The 18,652-nt window shown below is 47.8% G+C and overlaps 1 pseudogene; it reads right to left on the bottom strand.

The window, feature by feature from the left end:
* Positions 1-2,979: 2,979 nt before the first annotated feature.
* Positions 2,980-18,204, bottom strand: LOC142458717 (protein-L-isoaspartate(D-aspartate) O-methyltransferase-like; annotated as a pseudogene).
* Positions 18,205-18,652: the final 448 nt, after the last annotated feature.

Below are 18,652 nucleotides of genomic sequence, written 5' to 3'. Positions count from 1 at the left end.
CCCCACCAAGCTCAAGCAAGTGTTAAGAGCTCTTTGAACTCTACTAATAAATGCTTGGCAGCATCCCCCTCTGCCAGCAAGCCTCCCATCCAAAGGAATCCACGAAAGACCACCATGCTGTCTCCTGCCAGCCTCCTGGTTCTGCTGTCTCTGCTGCTGTCACTCATCAGTTCTAGTGTCACAGTCCTCCGTCTCCTCAATTAAGGAGGTTCAGCATGGAAGTCGTGGATCCCAAGGACACTCTACTCCTAGTTCTTCTTTCTGGATGGTACTGAGAGCTTCCTTTACATGTCCGGGATGGCCAATTTTAAGCCTAGTGGAATAACAAAACCGACCAATCGCCACATTAGAGTCTCATACACCTTATTTACATGGTCCCACTCCCTCAAGGGTATCGTGATTCCATTTCCGTTGTTAGCTAGTTATCCAATCCCCTCGTGAGTTGCAGCACCTCCCATTCAATAGTGCAAGCCAGCCAGAGGAGCCCTGCTAAGAGTGCTGGGGAAGTACTGGACTGCCAACCAGATGGTCAGCAATTCAAACTCACCAGCAGCTTCACAGGAGAAAGATGAGGCTCTGTGGGGGGTGACGAAGACTTTCGCTAGAAGGGCCATATCAAACCACTCACAACACTGCAAGTGGGAAGGGAGTGCAAGTCGTTGCATGCCTACGGCCATTTTTCTCCATAGTTTCTAAGCATTTTATGATGAATCAGAAGACTCCGAGTCTAATTCCAACTCTTCCAGTATCTGGTGACAAGACCTGACTCAATCTCTAGGCCTTAATTCAACCTCTGTCAAATGAAGGGGATGAACATTCTTCTACATTTTTAAAAATTCTTGACATTTTGTGAATCTGCTAAAAAAATACACACAAAAATATCAACACAAACATGCTGTAATTGTACAAATCCATGAACAAAGTTCTGTGCTATTGCAGCCGTCTTTAAGCAATATTCTGTCACTAATGAATGTCTGGGAAGCGTTTACAAGGAGGCGACAGTACCGGCTATCCTCAGGCCTGACAAATGTCTTTGTGGCGCTTTCAACAGCACAGCAACCACCCTGCACTGTGACCGTGTCTGCGCGGAAGAGGCCGGTCAATCTGCCGAACTCAGAACACTTTTTAAAGTTTATCCCAAGACCACCCTACTGAGAGCGTCAACCTGCTGGTTTTCCTTCTAATGCTTGGCTCTCTCTGACTGATTCATCTTGGTCTTCTCCGACCCTCCTTGGTCATTCACTGCTATCAAAAGACACTGAATAGTTAGTTCCCAGGTGTCAATACGTGCCCCAAGGCACCCCACTCCACCAGCAAGCCTCCTCTCCAAAAGTATTTGTGGTTAGTTAGGATTAAAACAAATATGAACATGATTCTTTCCCTCAAGAAGCTTACTGCCTTTCAAAAGAATATGCATCACAGCCTATCAAATAAGTAGACCCAAACATTCTAAATATCGTAAACGAAGTCTGCATAGGAGACACAAGGTGCCTGGGAGCAAGCAGCTGTCCTTAACTCAGGCCTACTCCATGACTGGTGTTCCGTGTGTATTGGATTAGGGACCGAACCAACTAATAGCCTGACGGAAAGGCTTTGGGGTGTCAGACCAGCCAACTACATTAAAGGAAATAGGAATCCTAGCTCTCTGGCAACAACCCTTTGAAGCTCACAATAGACATAACCCAAAACTGGTATTCAGATGTCTTCCTGATCTACCACTTCGAAAAAGTCCAAGTCTCCAGATTTTTAGCCGAAACATGTTGAGTGGGGCAGGGTACAGGGACGCTTTCTTCCACCCACACCAGCAGAGCTGAACCCGCCTCCAGAGACCATTGCGTAGAAGCAAACCATTCGCTGCCCCGGTGACTAAGAAAGTTGGACTCGGATGAACCAAACCTCTCCAGTTTCCAAATGATCAAAGGCCCCATTGCATCATCTTGTTGCATCTGTGGCCCATTCACGCTGATGCTTCGGATCTGACGCACACAGGAAGAAGAAGTTATAGGTTTATCTGGCCGGATGGCTCACAGATTTCACCAGACACAAAGAGAGGACATGAGGATGCGTGAGTGACACCAGGCCACCAGCTCTACCCAGGTGAAAGAACCCCCAGATCTGGGACCCCCCGGAGAGGGTGAGAACTGACAGGTTCCTGTCTTCCTGCCCTTTCGACTTTGGTGTGGCAGATTTAAATGCAAGGAGGAATGGGAACGCTGTCAGATTCACTAATAGGATCCAGCTTGGTAGCCCAAGTCTGCAGAAGATGCCTTGCAACATAATGAGCCCGCTCCCCCCACCAGAGATTGGCTTCCTTTCTACTCTATCGCAGGAAGCAAAGAAGTCCAGGCATTCCCTACTCAGCCCTGTGTTGGCTCCGATGTACTAAACTGTAGCACGCACCCGCGCAAACACACACATCCCGCCTGGTTAGCTTGAGGTTTTTCCCATCACCAACAAGCTCAGAGAAAGCCCAACATTTTATCTGTTTACAGGCAGATCCCAATTACTGGCATGGGGTCATCTTCTTCTGCTGACCCCTCGCATCAAACTTGGCTCCGTGGATGCTCTTGACTTTTCCCACACTCGGTGCTTCCAGCCAAAGAAAACGCAGCCCAGCCTGTTTTCTAGTGTAAGGTCAATGCCCCCACTTGTCAAGCCCCGGCTTTTGCAGCATCTGGCTAGGCCCTAACCAGGAGACAGCTAGACCCAGACAAGGGGATCTGTTGGGGGGTTTTTCTTAAATCTGCTCTCTAGTTAAGAGCATGGTGTCCCGAGTTCTTGTAGGGCGTGTTTGGGATTTGAGTGGTCCTCTGGCCCCAGAGAGAGGGGTCACAAACACCCAGCACCCCCCTGCACCCCAGCGCTTTAATAATCAACAGCTGAGGGCTTGTGCTAATGCTAGGTAATTCTATTTGGCTCCACAAACATTTGTTGAGTGCCTACTAAATGCCAGGCACTGACAGGTGCTGGCAATTATTGCTAACAGCCTGCACTTGGGAAGTCCTTGGCCAGGTCGGAGATGCAGTTGGGTGGCTGGGAGAGAACGGAGGAGGGAAGAGCTATCTCACCGGCCTCCGGTAAAAAAGATCAGAAGCACAAAGACATTCGGGCTTGAGGCAGTTCGTTTGCATTTCTTCTAAATGAAGGACAGAGAAAGGTTTTCCTGCCAAGGCCCCTTTGGTTATTTATAATATCAAATACAAATATTAAAGACAAGGGTCATACAAAATTATACACGTAAAAATAAGCCGGCTAGCTTCGGGCTAACAGTTCATTAACTCACCCCTAATGTGACGGCAGAACGGCTTCTCTTCGGTGAGGCCGGGGATGTCAGTGGGTGTGGGTGCATCCCCCACCCCTGTTTTAATCGTGGCAAAATAGAGCGTGGGATGTAGAGATAGGGTCTGGATTTGAATTCTCCTCCTCCACTTAGTTGTTTATATAGCCAGGACCCTTGACCTCTGTGTCTGTTTCTATTAATATGAAATGGAAAACATAATGCTTGTAGATAAACCAAAGCAAACTCCTTGCCATCGATTCAACCCTGACTCATAGTGACCCAATAGGATAGACTTAAGGATGGAGAGAAACCCCTTTGGGTAAAACTGAAAGCCTCATTTTCCTCCGGCAGAACTGCCAGTGGTTTCAAACTGCTGCCCTGGTTGCAGCCCAGCATGGAACCCACGACATCCCCTGGTGCACTTAGAGAGGAAAACAATCAGATGGGGTAATGTGTGAGGATTATGACCTGGTGCTACTCAAACTTTAATGTGCATATAACTCACTTGGCAAGCTTGTTAAATTATATAGGTTCTGAATCAATCGATTTGGATGGGCCTGAGATTTCTGCACTTCCAGTGGGGGAAAGGGGACTTCAAAAAGTTCAAGGAAAACTTGAATTCAGAGGTCATAAGATTTTTTCTAAAACTGTTTGAAGATCCCTTGTATAGCAAGCTCCCAGCTGATGCTGCTGAGGCTGGCGCGCACATTGAGTGGGAAGCTGGGAACCACTCACTAGGCAAATGGAAAAGATGAGCATCCCCAGCTAAGGAATGAGCGTTACTCATCCGGAATTGCACAGAGTCCTACCCGTGATGGGATCTACGTGAGGCAGGCGCCGTGTGGGCAATAGGCCTTCATCAGGTTAGCTCCTTTCCAGCTCAACCCTCTGCTAAGAATTTGCATTTGCATCTACCCCAGATGGACTGAATCAGCATCTACATTTTAGCAAAATCCCCTGAGACCTATTTGTGAACTCTGATTCTGTTTATCTGAGGTGGACATACATGTTCTCAGCAGGGGGGTAAAACCGCAATAAACTGGTTTGAGGTCCTGGTAAGAAATTGAAGATTAAAAAATAAATAAATATTTTTAAAAGAAAGAAATAGAAGATATTTATGTGATGTTCCCTGCTTACTTAAGTGAAACCATTAAAGAAAAAAATACCAAAAGAAAAAATACCAATCCAACCAAAGCCAGAAGCTAGATGAGAGAGAGAGAAAGTAAGAATTCTTTCATATCCTTCAGGTAGCAACATTTACCCTAGATGTAAAATATTAAAGTACAATTTATATCCCACTAGATTATATCCAGCACATGCTAACTGTTGCCTGCTAAATTCTCATGGACTGAAAATTGTTGGACCAGATATGCTTGAAGGTGGGGATCTCATATCCTCCCCAGTCTTGGGCCTGGGCTTAATCCCAGTGATCGAAGACCTCCTGGTGGTCATTTTAATCTGCTGCTGGCCACTGACATTGCCTCAATGAGAAACATCTATTTCTCAAATGAATTCAGAAAAGGTTTCTTCACTTCTCTTAAAGAAAGGACCACTTGCTCACAGCCTTAAATATTAATCCTTAGCTAACATTTGTATAAGTCCTCCCCAACTCATGGGGTTATCCTAGCAGTCTGCAAGGCGCGGGCTTGAATCTGCTTGCCCCAATTACCTACAGAGATAGGATCCATTTCTTAGAACCTGCATGGCCTAGGTCTCCCAGGACCAAAACAAAGCATAAAATTGAGACAATTATCGAGATAAATGAGAGGAGAAATATGATAATGAAATATCCCTTAGGTGGGAGGCAGGACTCCCTGATGTTAGCACATCTTTGCCATTGCCCTGCTGTTCTGGGATGGGATTCTCGGCACTGAGCAGCATCGATGTGCTTGGAATGTACATACTTCTCTGTGGATAGAGAGAATTTAGCATGGGGAGGGAAAGAAGCGTACCAAAAAGCAAAAACAGTAGAGCACATTGCTTTTTTAAGTTAGCATGCCCCAAGTCGGGGTTCACCTGTGTTTTCAGACAGGTCCTAGGTTTGTGCTCCTCTCTGGGGCTGCAGAGTTAGTTGGCTTCCGCGGAAGTCAACGAGAATCCCACAAGGTTCCTTCTCATCAAAGGTCCAGAGTGTCCACTCCCTCCATAGCGTCCCTGGAAAGTAGCGTGCACGGGTCCCTGGTGCAAGTCATTCCCAGAGACGGGAGGCCAGGGAGGAATAAGTGGCGACAGTTTATCTGGAGCTGGTGCTGGGTTCGTTAAGAGGCCTGGTGCGGCTTATCTGTCCCTTGTCCACAGAGGCAGCTGCTCTGAGCTCTGGGTTCAGGGCCTGTCACCAATCCCAGTCCGGGAGGCGTCAGGTTGGAAGGGTGTGGAACAGCGGCCCTCCCTTCCCTCACCTCCATTTCTCCTTGTCTCCAACTGTCTGTCCTCAAGGGGTCAGATAGGAGCTGCAATTGCAGGAAAGAAGCTGCAGGCCGCAGGGGCAGCGCTGTCTGCCCCAGACAGGGAGGTCGTCTAAGCTGATTTGACTGTTCCAGTAACGGAGCAGATCAGAAGGTGGCGGGGAGAAAGCGGAGATGTGGACTTCCCTTTATTAAAGCCACCTGGCCTTGACTATAGGTGACACTTATTTTAAGTGATCCCATTTGTCCTTGTCCTGGTCACAGTCTCATGATGGAGGACTGGGATAAACTTCCTTACTCCAGAGGGGAGCCTCCAGGACGTTAACCCTCTTTCTTAATGTCTGAATGTCACAGCTACTCAGGGGTAAGATCAAGAATGGAATCTAGACTCCGGGGTCCTGCACCAGGCCTGCCTAGATCCTGCATTTAAAGGCCTCTGTTATGGATTGGTATATATGTATATATATATATGCAATGTTAAAGTCCTAACTCTAGGTACCCGTGTATGTGACTGGTTCGCAAACATAGTCTGTGAAGATGTTAACAGTGGATGTAAAGTGATGCTCACGTCAGGTGGGTCCTAATTCAATATCAGTGGTCTCCTCATAGCTAGAAGAGGGGAGAACAGGGGGAGGATGGTCACGGGAAGACGGACGCAGAGACTGGAGAGACTGACCTATAAGCCAAGGGGCGGTGGCAGCCATCACCGGGGCAAGGGGAAAGCCCTGAGCAGACCCTCTCCCTCAACACGCAAAGGACTCAACCCGGCCCATGGCGGTTTCGGATTCTCAGCCTCCAGAGCTCTGAGCCGATGTGTTTGTGTTCTTACATGCTACTCGCTTGATTAGGAAACAAGCCTCATTTCTCCTCCATGCAGGAGGGTTGTGGCAAAGGAAGCATTGGCAAGGAGCAAGGAGCTGCCTTCAGAGACCTACAAGGCAAAGACTAAGGAGAAGGGAGGCAGCGAAGTAACCCTGGTGAGTCTTTCCGCTGCGCATGCTCCAAGTGCGATTGTTCCGGGACTGCGCACACGTGTTCATGGCAGCACGGGTCACAATAGTCAAAACCGGAAACAGCTCCAGTGTCCACCAAGAGAAACAGATAAACGTGTGTGTGTGTGTGTGTGTGTGTGTGTGTGTGTGTGTGTGTGTGTGATAGAACTTTACTCAGAAGAAGAATGAAGTTCTAATACAGGTTACCACATGGATAAACCATGAAAACATGATGCTAAGTGAAATAAGCCGGACATAGAACAAATATTGGGCAATTCCACTTACGTGAAATATCTAAAATAAGCAAATTGTGTTAGTCTGGGTACTTTAGAGAAACAAAAACTCATGTATAAGAGAGAATTTTATGTAAAGGTTAAGTGCAAATCAAGAAAACATCCCAACCCAGTGCTTCCCAAACCCACAAGTCCAACATTAACCCATATGTCCAGCACCAATCCACAAAGTCCTTCTCCATCTCACAAAACAGATGCAATGATGCTGACTGCAGGAGGAAAGCCAATCAGTGAACGTGTAAGCATCTCAGCGCTGGCAGGGGTCTCCACAAGGTTGCTCCAGCACCCAGGGCTGCATTGGGGCAGGTTCATGTGGCTTCTTCTAAGGGATGTCTTGCGGGAAGTCAGCCTTGCCAGCTAAGGCAGGGAACTGGCTAAGGCAGCTGCACCCTGGTCCGACCGTCAGAAAACAAGAGACCCGAGAACTAGAAAGGCAAGGCTCACTGAGCCATTTATCCCTCGGCACCTTCCATTAACCACACATGTGTTTATCAGCCAGGTTGGCACAATAAACTAACGACCTCAATAGGTAGCCACACCCTGGTCCGACCATCAGAAAGCAAGAAATCCAAGAACTAGAAAGGAGAGGCTCACTGAGCCATTTCTCCCTCCGCCCTTCAATTAGCCCCACATGTGGCTGGTCTGAGTGTAGTGGGGTCACAACTAATGATCACAACCAATTAGCCCCACATGTGTTTATCAGGCAGGTTGGCATAATAAATTAACTACGTCCCAAATGCGCAGAAGCAGGGGCTTTCGGTGACACCAGACTCGTGGTCGCCACGGGTAGAGGGTCAGAAAGTGAATGCTCAAAGGAAGCAAATAGTAGTGATGCTTGCCCAAGCCTAGGAACACACCTCAGGCCACTAGAGTGTATCTATGAGCGTGGTTAAAATGTTATGTTCTATATAGTCCACCACAATCAAAAGAAGGCCTGGTTGTTGCCAAGGCAACCATCAGAAAAATGGAAAGGCTTTCTCGCCTTCCTCCAGGGGAATCCGTTGGCACCCGGAAACCCACCTTTGCCCTTGAAAGGCAGACAGGTGACTTTCGCCACCACAGCAGGATCCCAGGCCTCTGTGAGCGACAGATCTGATGTTGGGGGGCTGCACAGGGAGACGTCAAGAGGGCTCGTTGCCATCCGCTGAGCAGCCCTCAACACCCAGCAGGGTCTGCAGGGCTTCAGCCCCCCGCTGCCCGTGGTACCTTCCTCGCCATGGCAGAGTTGTTCAGCGGTGGAGGCTCCCCACTCAAACTCTCCCATGTTGAGATCTCAGTTCTCCTTCTGACTAGCTACAGCACATACCGTAGATACTGGAGTACCAGCCGACCTGCCAGCCGACCCGACTATCAGCCGAGGCACCTAATTCTACCACAAAAGCTGCATTTTTAAAAATGTGTTGAAAGACTCGGCTGATACTCGAGGATATACGGCAATCTCTTGAAGGCTTTACTTCCTCAGATGTTCAATAAATATAACAAGAGTAATTCTTGGGGTGAAATGAGATCAAGGGATTAGCACACGGATTAGGAATCGTGATAAACAATCCATGAATGTCAGTTACTATTTTGAACTTCTGTATCTTGAAAAGTCTTTTATTGAGCTGTAGTTGAAATCGTATAGAGCGAGTCGGTTTCCCTTTTGATCGGTTACGTCTAAAGAGAGCCACGGCATCAGCCGCAGCCCCGCCGTCCCTGGCAATGGGTCAATACTCTCCATTTCCACCCTGGGTTCCCACCTCCCGTGTCTGAATTTTCTACCCCTTTCTGCCTTCTCGTCTTTGCTTTTGAACGAATACTACCCTTTGGGTTTCATACAATTAATTGTTCTGAGGAGCATGGTCCTCTCGGGTGTTACCACTCATTTTCTGGGTCCCTCTGTTGTCTGGCTGCGGCTTTAGTTCCGTCACAAGGTGACGAGGCTCCGAGTAGGGGGTCCGCTCGTCTCTGCCAGATCTTTCTCATCAACTTGCTGTTTGTTGCACACGTTCTCTGGCTCGGCCCGCACCCTCTGTGGTGATGCCGGTCACCGCCACTACTGATCGCGGGGCACTGTCTAGTTCTTCTGGTCTTGGGGTCACATGGGCTGTGATTCAGTGATCTGTCAGTCTTTTGCTTTCTTTACTCCCTTGAATCGTTGGTTTTCTTTGTTCTCCTTGGCTCTGAACTGAGCATTTCTAGCTTTTAGAAGCTTTTCGGGACAAGGATCTCCTGACTCTATCCCCCCAACTCCATCCTTCGAGAAAGTGAAGCCCGCCTCCATGGCTCTCTCTTCTCTGTCCGTGTGTGCACGCCTCCATAAACCAAGATGAGACCCTTTGCCCGGTGAATACCCTTTCCCTCCGACTCTTGTGGAGGCAGACAAGGTTGGTTGGCTATTTGGCTCCCTGAGTCTAAACTCTGATAATGGAGAAAAGCCAAAATGCCCTGCTTATCAAATACCTGGACTGCAAAGGCCACGTGAACCCTCTTAGGGAAGCCCGCCACAGTCCCTGCCCTATCCAACTGCCCCCTGGCAACGAGGAGCAGGCCTTGAAAGAAGTATGTAAAGCTTGTAAGCGGCCCTCCCCAGCCCCCCAGAAAGCTGCTTATCAGGGAAGGAAACACCAGCCCCAGCGTGCCACGACAGCGGGAGCTGTCCCGGAGGAGAGGCTGAGATAAATGAAGGATCCTTCATCCCCGTCAACATGGGCCAGACAGAAACCAGGTGCAACGCAGTGAGCCTTCATCTTCTGTAAACAATCTTCCAGCGCCCAGCGCCGCAGCTTGAGCCCTAGAAGAGGATTACGTGACGGGCTCCGGCAGGCCTGGGGCCGCTCAGCTGGACAGAGAGGTAAAGGGCACGCGAGATAACTGGCTGCTGGGAGAGACCCTTGAGGAGACACAGCCATGCGTCAACAGGGGGTTCGCTTGCCCTGGCAAGCGAGAATCTGATAGCCAAACAGTTCCCCGGGTCCCTGAAGCACTCTGAAAGTTCTCCAGTTAAATATTTTCTACCACATCAGATAACAGCCCAAGGCTTCCCTCCCACGAGGGCAAAAAGGCAGCCACTCCAGAGGAAGGAGTCCTAACTCGGGCGAGATTGGGCCGATATCAGGTAGGACCTGCGGTGGGGGTGACGCTGGATTTTTTGTGTCTTTTAACCTTAGTGAGGAATCCCTAGGTAGTGCGAACAATGAGGCACTCACCTTCGAACGGAACGTCGATGGCTATGCCGGTCGACTCAGAGGTGCCTCAGAAGAAAGGCCTGGTGCTCTATTTCCAGAAACTCAGCCACTGAAAACCCTGTGGAGCATGGTTCTCTGTTGACCCCACGGGTCACTGTTGACCTGATGGTAGCTGGTTATCTTGGCAAAGTTATAGGCAAAGGCCTCATCTGCCAAAGATCGGTCCTGTATTAATCTATAAAAGGAAGTAGAACCTAAATCCTATTCAAATGCCATTCTACCACCCCCCTTCCAACACCTCCCCCTTCCACCTGCTTCTCTATTTCTTTGATAGAAGGTTCAATTGCAGAAATAGAAAAATAACCATAACTCCTGATGGTAGATGAAGGCCATCTTCACCAACCTGAGATTACAAAACAAAGCTAAGTGCTTGAATCCCCTCAGGGAAGTGAGGTCAGCCCACCCGGTGAAATGAAAGCGCTTTTCTGTTTACAAGTCCTAATTTCCCAGCAGCTGAGTGACAATGACTCCAATTCCACGCTCAATGCTTCTTGGAAGATGGGCCCAGGAGAGCATGTTTTAAATAATATTCCCCCCAAAGGGAAGGATAACCCTCTCTGTCTCTCAGGTAGGGAATCTATAGAAATAGGGTTAAAGGGGGATTTAAGGGTCAGAAAGGCCTAAATTCAGGTCTTGGCTGAAATTTTATTACTTCTGTAAACTTTAGTTCGCTCCTCTATTAAAATAGGTAAGTAGTAAAACATGTAAAGAAAGCGCTTCTCAGAGTGCTTGAAACACTTAAGCCTCAGTAGCCCCACCCCTTGTAAAGCCCTCAATGTAAAGAAAACACAAATCCTCACAACGTTGTGATCATCGGAGAAAAGCTTGCTGCTGTCTGGGACTTATTTTTATTGTGAATCGGGTGAGAATTTCCAGATCAGGCTTGCATTCAACAGCTTCTCAAAGCTCCCAGGGGCTTGTCAAGAATTTCACTTGGCTTGACTCCGCGGCCCACGTTCCTGGAAGCCAGCCCTGATGTCATGCATGGGCATTTTGCTGTCCAAGACCGTTTTAAAGTGTGGAAGAGCAAGGTGGTCACTTTGAAGACTAAGGGGGACCTAAGTGACTGACACCAGGGTCCTTTCAGTCACCACCTGAAAGCCCGGAAATGAATAAGGGAGACTGCAGGAGACTGGAACCCTTTGAAGCAAAGTTCCTTTGAAGCAGCATGGATGTGTTATCAGGAGAGAGGAGCCCTGGAGAAGGCTATCAAGCTTGGTGGAGTCCTGAAAAAGAGGAACACCTCCAAGGAGATGGCTTGATACAGTGACTGCCAGCCCGGGCTCAACCATAACCATCATGACAGTTGGTGCCAGGCCGTGGCACAAGGACACTTGGAGTCCGTGACACCTAACAACAACCCCAATCCTTGGAGACCTCCAAATGGTAGTTATTAGTAGCAAGGAAGTCTTAGCTATTAAAAGAAAATTTGGAAATAGAAAAATGTGCTTAACTTTTTCTAAAAAATTATAGAACAGGATTTGGGCACAGAATACAAATTCATTATTTTCCCCAATTTTTATTATAGAAAATGTGAACATATACATAAATAAAAGAATATAATAAAATGTATGTATGTACCAAATAATACCCTGCTTCAACATGTATCCACAACACAACTGTGATAGCATGCACAGCCTCAGGAGCTGATGGGCTACTGACTGAGAGAGTCCAACAAACAGATGCCATATTGGAAGAGTTCGCTCATCTCCTGACAAGAAACCTAGACGACAGGACATTTAGAAAGCTACCTGGCTGCCCCTCCCCCAAGAAGAATTTGTTTCAAAGGACGACATTGAATCTGCAGCTCTGAGAGATGGACATATCTGATCAGAGCACATGGGAGCAGATGAAGGGGCAGGAGGAGAGAGTGGAACACAGCCTGGCCCGCCAGGCCGTGAGGATGATGTTCCTGAGTAGAGCAGCCAGTCCACAGAGAGGACAACATGGCTGGCCCCACTATGAGACATGATGCCCCTCAGTGACCAAGGGCGATACAGGGGACAGCACCGGAGACACAGTGTGGGAATTGCACCTGACCTGATCCCACCACACCGAGGCAAAGGCAAAGCACTGGGGGAGTGCAGCGGAACAGCAAGGGGATGGAGCGGCAAGGTCCCCAGGGAATGTTGAAAGTGGACTTTGGGGCCAGGGCGTGGTGCCTCAACAGACTGGACTGGAAAAAACTCCTAAGGGCCAACAAACGATCCTTGAACTAACTACAAGCTTTTCTTTCTTGATGTGTTTTGTTTTGTTCTTTGTCAGTGGTTTGTTGTTGTTGTTTTGTTGTCTGGTTGTACACTGTTGCCTTGTTTTCCTCTGTCTTGTTTTCGTGCATGTTATTGTCTCCGCAGGTCTGTCTAAAGAAGACAGGCTGGATGAACTATCTGGAGGAAAAACAACGGAACCGACAGTTCCGGGGGGACTTGGGATAGGGGGAGGTGGGGGGTAAGGAAGTGGTGTTAACAAACACAGGGACAAGGGAACAACATGGGACCCAAAATGGTATTGAGGGAGGAGTGGCAGGCCTGGTAGGGAATTGTCAAGGGTAAGGTTACATAACAAAGAGGTATAGCTGTAACCCAGGTGGGGACGGAACATGGTAGTGGGGCAGGAGGAAAGTCAAGGGAGAGGGAGGAAAGAGCTAGGAGTCAAAGGGCATTTATAGAGATCTAGACAAAGACATGTACATGAAATATATATATATATGAGGATGGGAAATAGATCTATGTGTCTCTATTTATAGGTTTAGTATTAAGGTGGCGGAAGGACCTTGGGCCTCTACTCAAGCACTCCCTCAATGCATGAATACTTTCTTTTATTAAATTGGCACTCTACGATGCTCACCCTCCCGATACAACTGCTGAAGCCAAAGCGGGTAAACAAGTAAGTGTGGTGAAGAAAGCTGATGGTGCCCAGCTATCAAAAGAGATAGTGTCTGGGGTCTTAAAGGCTTGAAGATAAACAAGCGGCCATCTAGCTCAGAAGCAACAAAGCTCACATGGAAGAACACACCAGCCTGTGTGATCCCATGGTCCCGAAGGGATCAGTTATCAGGCATCAAAGAACAAAAAAATCATATCATTGGCTTCACACCTCCATGATACGATCGCCAAAGACAAACAGGTGCATAAGCAAATGTGGCGAGGAAAGCTGATGGTGCCCGACTATCAAAAGAGATAGTGTCTGGGGTCTTAAAGGCTTGAAGGTGAACAAGCAGCCATCTAGCTCAGAAGCAACAAAGCCCACATGGAAGAAGCACACCAGCCTGTGCGATCACGAGGTGCCAAAGGGATCAGGTATAAGGCATCATGCAAAAAATACATATATATCCCATAGTGAATGAAGGGGGAAGTGCAGAGTGGAGACCCAAAGCCCATTTGTCGGCCACTAGAGATCCCCTCACAGAGGGGTTTAGGAGAGGATATGGGTCAGTCAGGGTGCAATGTAGTACCGATGAAGAACACAGCTTTCCCCCAGATCCTGGATGCTTCCTCCCCCCAACTACCATGATCCGAATTCTACCTTGCAGGACTGGATAGGGCAGAGGTTGTACACTGGTGCATATGGGAGCTGGAGACACAGGGAATCCAGGGTGGATGATACCTTCAGGACAAGGGGTGTGAGGGGCGATACTGGGAGAGTAGAGGGTGAGTGGGTTGGAAAGGGGGAACCGATTACAAGGATCCACATGTGACCTCCTCCCTGGGAGATGGAAGGCAGAGAAGGGGAGGAAGGGAGACTCCAGATAGGGCAAGATATGACAAAATAACGAGGTATAAATTACCAAGGGCATATGAGGGAGGGGGGAATGGGGAGGGAGGGGGGGAATGGGGAGGGGGGGGGGAAGAGGACCTGATGCAAGGGGCTTAAGTGGAGAGCAAATGTCTTGAGAATGATTGGGGCAGGGAATGTATGGATGTGCTTTATACAATTGATGTATGTATATGTATGGATTGTGGTAAGAGTTGTTTGAGTCCCTAATAAAATGTAAAAGAAGAAAAGAGAAAAAAATGATTAGGGCAAAGACTGTACAGATGTGCTTTATACAATTGATGTATGTATATGTATGAACTGTGAAAAGAATTGTATCAGCCCCAATAAATTGTTAAAAAAAAAACGGCATTGCAGGAAAAAAAAAAATTATCAAGGGCTCATGAGGGAAGGGGGAGCAGGGAGGGAGGGGAAAAAAAGAGGACCTGATGCAAAGGGCTTAAGTGGAGAGCAAATGCATTGAAAATGATTAGGGAAAAGAATGTATGTTCTTTATACAATTGATGTATGTATATGTATGGATTGTGATCAGAGTTGTATAAGCCCCTCATAAAATGTAAAAAAAGAAAAGAAAAGAAAGCTACCTGTCCAACTAACTGGAAGAAATTCTTATTCGTGCCCATTCTAAAGAAAGGTAATCCAACAGGATGTAGAAAAGATCAAGCAATATCATTACTATCACTTACAAGTAAAATGTTACTGGAGATAATTCAAAACTATTTCCAATAGTACATCCACGGGGAACTGCTAGATAGCTCAGCTGGCTTCAGAAGAGGATGGGATGAGCAATGTCACGGCTGGTGTCAAGCGGGTCTTAGATGCAAGCAGAGATTACCAGAGAGATGTTTTTTCTGTGTTTTATTGACTATGCAAAGGTGTCTGACTATTTGGATCAGAGCAATTTATGAACAGCATTGTGATGAAAGGGAATTCAACACACTTACTTGTGCTCACGTGGGACTGCACATAGACCCAGAAGCAGTTGTTAGACTAGAACAAGGGGGTGGTGTATCATTTAAAATCAGGAGCGGTGTGAAGCAGGGTATCCTTTCACCACACTTTTTCAGTCTGGATGCTGAGTACACACTTAATCTGAAAAACTAAACCGCGTGAATAACGCGGCATCAATACTTCCCTTCCTGAAGTGATTATCAAAGATATGGGTGCAGTCACAAAGTGTGGTGAAGAAATCAAATGGTGCCTGGCTGTCAGAAAGAAGAATGTCTAGGGTCTTAAAGACTTGTCTTAAAGCAAGTAGTCATCTAAGTGAAGTGTCAGCTAAGTCCACATGGAAGAAGCACACCAGCCAGTGTGCTCAAAGGCTGAGTCCAGGTTCAGAGGGGGAGCTTACATCCTGAGCACTCAGACTGCAGAAGGCGATGGATGCACTGAAAGGACCAATAGTTAGAGTTGTGATACCAGGAGGCTAGGAGGAAGGTGGGGGAGAGGGAGAGAAAAGGGGAACCGATCATGATGAGTGATTAATATATAACCTCCTCCCAAGGGGACCAACAACAGAAAAGTGGGTGAATGAAGACAGAGGGTCAGTGCAAGACATGGAAAAAAATAATTTACAAATAATCAAGGGCTCATGAGGGCAGGAGGGTGGGGGTGGAGGAGAAATGAGCTGACATCAAGGGCTCAAGGGGAAAGAAAATGTTTTGAGAATGGTGATGGCAACATATGTACAAATGTGCTTGATACAATGGATGGATGGATGGATGGATGGATGGATGGATGGATGGATGGATGGATGAATGGATGGATGGCGATAAGAGATGTAAGAGCCCCCAAGAAAATAATTTTAAAAAGAAAGACCAGAGTCGATTTACAGAGTCCCTCCAGGGAATGTCCTCAGTTGATTAACCAAGGAGGTGAATAGTCTTGTTGCCAGACAGAATGCAGTTGAAAGCGGCTTTACTGCAGACATCAGAAACAACCAACCAACGCAAACCCTCACTTGCAGCAAGTCCATTCTGACTCGGAGAGACCTAAGGGACAGGGTAAAGGGCCCTTGTGTTTCCAAGAGATCTTACCATGTGTTTACCGGGTGACCCTGGTTTGAGGTCACTCCACTTTTTATTACTCTCTTCTGGATTGGGGCTTTTCTGTGTCTTATTCTATTATTGTTGGTGGTGATTTTTTAATGACTTCTTTTATGAAATTCAGGATAGGTACAAAATCTATCGAGACAGCAACTACCTTAGTAGTTCCTTAGGGTTATGACAGGGGAGGTTGGGGGGATGGGGAGCTCATACTAATGGATCCAAGAATGGGAAAGATGCTCTAAAATTGATCGTGGTGACGAATGCATAGCTATCTTTAATATATTTAAACAACTGAATTGTGTGATACATAAATTATGTATCAATAATACTGTTTAAAAGAAAGAAAGAAATCAAGTGACATATTACCCCACTACTAGAGAGTTGAATCAAACTCATATGACAAATTGCATTTAGCAAATCTGCTGGGAAAAACAAACAACCTTCTTTAAAGCATTGAAGAGTAGAGCTGTTGGTTTGAAGACAAAGGTGCACCTACCAAGGCCCTGATCTTTTCAATCGCCTCCTGTGCATCGGAAAGCTGGACAATCAATAAGTCAGAAGGAGAAGGCATGTGGGGCCTTTGAAGGATGGTGTGAGCCAAGCATATTGAACACACCACAGGCTGCCAGCAGAACAAACAAGTCTGTCTCGGAAGAAGTACTACCAGAATCTTCCTTGGAAGCGAGGATGGGGTGACTTGATCTCACAGACTGGGCATGTTATCAGGAGGGATCCATTGCTGGAGAAGCACGTCCTGCTTCGTAGAGTGTCAGCGACAAAGAAGAAGAGCCTCCTCAGCAGCTGCGACCTGAGCTCGCACATTGGAACGGTGGCGGGTGGGCACAGGACGCGGCAGCGTTGGCTCTGTTGTTGGCAGGACGACTAGGAGTCAGGAATGACTTGAGAGCAAGCCCCAATCAATAGCAACCACAGCCTGACCCCCTAGATGCGGGGGTGGGGGGATGGGGTATTTTGTTTTAGGCTAGTTTGGTCATTAGTAATATGTTATTTTTTTCCCAACTGTTTCTACGTTTTTAACATGATGGGTTTCTGACGTTATGATGCAGTAGCGCGAGGCGACAACCAAGAGGGCAGCTCTTGTGGCCTGAGGTCTTGGAGTCCACCCCCTTTCCCCTTGTGTGCGCGGAAGAAGAGAAAATCACTTCCACCTGGACCACTTTATCTGTTAAAGGCACGGAGATCACCCCCATCAGAGGCTTCACTGTGACGCTGCCGTCTGTCTTGTAGCTTGTCATACTACTCCAGCATTTGGGTCCCACCTGCGGGGCCCACAGGCAGTACCAATCTTCCCCTGGGGTTTAGCTGCTCTAGTAGCGTCTGGGGCACCACCAGGGCGGCAGCACCTACGTGGGTGGCCTCAGAGGGTGCTTCTGCGGCATGACCCAGCTTTCCAGCTCCCACAGCCAGTTGCACTCTCCCTGAAGACAAAAGTACTGGGGCGTCCTTTCTGACGTTATTTATTGAGCCATCTACTAACTCCTTAATGTGATCAATTCCTATGACTTTTCCACTAGCTCCAACCAAGCGTGCAAAACACAGTGCAAATCCCACTTCCAGATCCTACGTCCAGAGCCTTCGCTCCTTCGTGCAACTGATCGCACAGAAGTTCTAGGGCACAGGCGTGCATGCGTGGCGTGCTGATTGTTGCTTGGAAACCTTTGACTGGGGAAAGGCCGTGTAAGGGTTCCATTTTGCATGGTGGGAGCGGGTCTGTCGCCAGCATTACTTCAAATACTTCATCTGTCTTGAGGATTCCATTTTGGCGGAGGTTGTGGATTAGCTCCGAGTGGCTGGCGCCGCCAGACTTCCAGGCCAGCGCTAAGCACTCCCGGAGCAGGTACAGAACCGCCTTCAGTGCGGCGATGGTGCCTAAGGTGCCCAGCAGCTTTCCCAGGAGCGAGACCACCTCCCACACAATCTCCGCCCTGTCGCATCCCCGCTGGAGCTGCCGCTGATGCTGCTGCCGCTGCCATCGCCACTACTGCCACCACTCCGTTATTTTCTTATAAAGGAAGGAATGTAAGTTTTGAAATCTGGAAACAGATTCCATCCTCTGATTAGCTATATGACCTTGGGCAGATCACTGCTCTCATTGATTTCTTTATGTATAAAGCCTCTCACTGCCATGGAGTCGCTTCGGACTCCTCCCGGGCCCCATCTTCATGGCGGTAGACAGACTCTTCTTCCTTCCTTGGAGCAGCTGGTGGGTTTGAACTGCAGACCTTACAGGGAACAGCGCAATGCTGACTCCACAAGCCACCAGGGCTCCTTTCTGGAAAAGGTAACGATAATAACACTTGTCATACATAGACTCTTGGGTACAGGAAATAAGATCATTTCTAGAAGAGGACCTTGTGTGCTATGCAAACATCAGTTGTTACTGTGTAACACCAACGAACTAGACACTCAACGAACATCCATGGTTGCTGTAATCTTAAGGTCTAGGCCAGGCCAAGGAAAGGCCTGCTCTTCAATCATAAGAATATACCCCAGACAACAGAAAAGTGGGTGAAGGGCAAGATATGACAACATAATAATTTATAAATTATCAAGGGTTCATGAGGGAGGGGGCTGGAAATTAGGAGTTGATGCCAGGGGCTTACGTGGAGAGC

This window comes from Tenrec ecaudatus, chromosome 10, assembly GCF_050624435.1.
Source record: "Tenrec ecaudatus isolate mTenEca1 chromosome 10, mTenEca1.hap1, whole genome shotgun sequence".
NCBI classification, from domain to species: Eukaryota; Metazoa; Chordata; class Mammalia; order Afrosoricida; family Tenrecidae; genus Tenrec; species Tenrec ecaudatus.
Note: the sequence above shows the minus strand (reverse complement) of the source record. Positions and strands in the feature narration are given on the sequence as shown.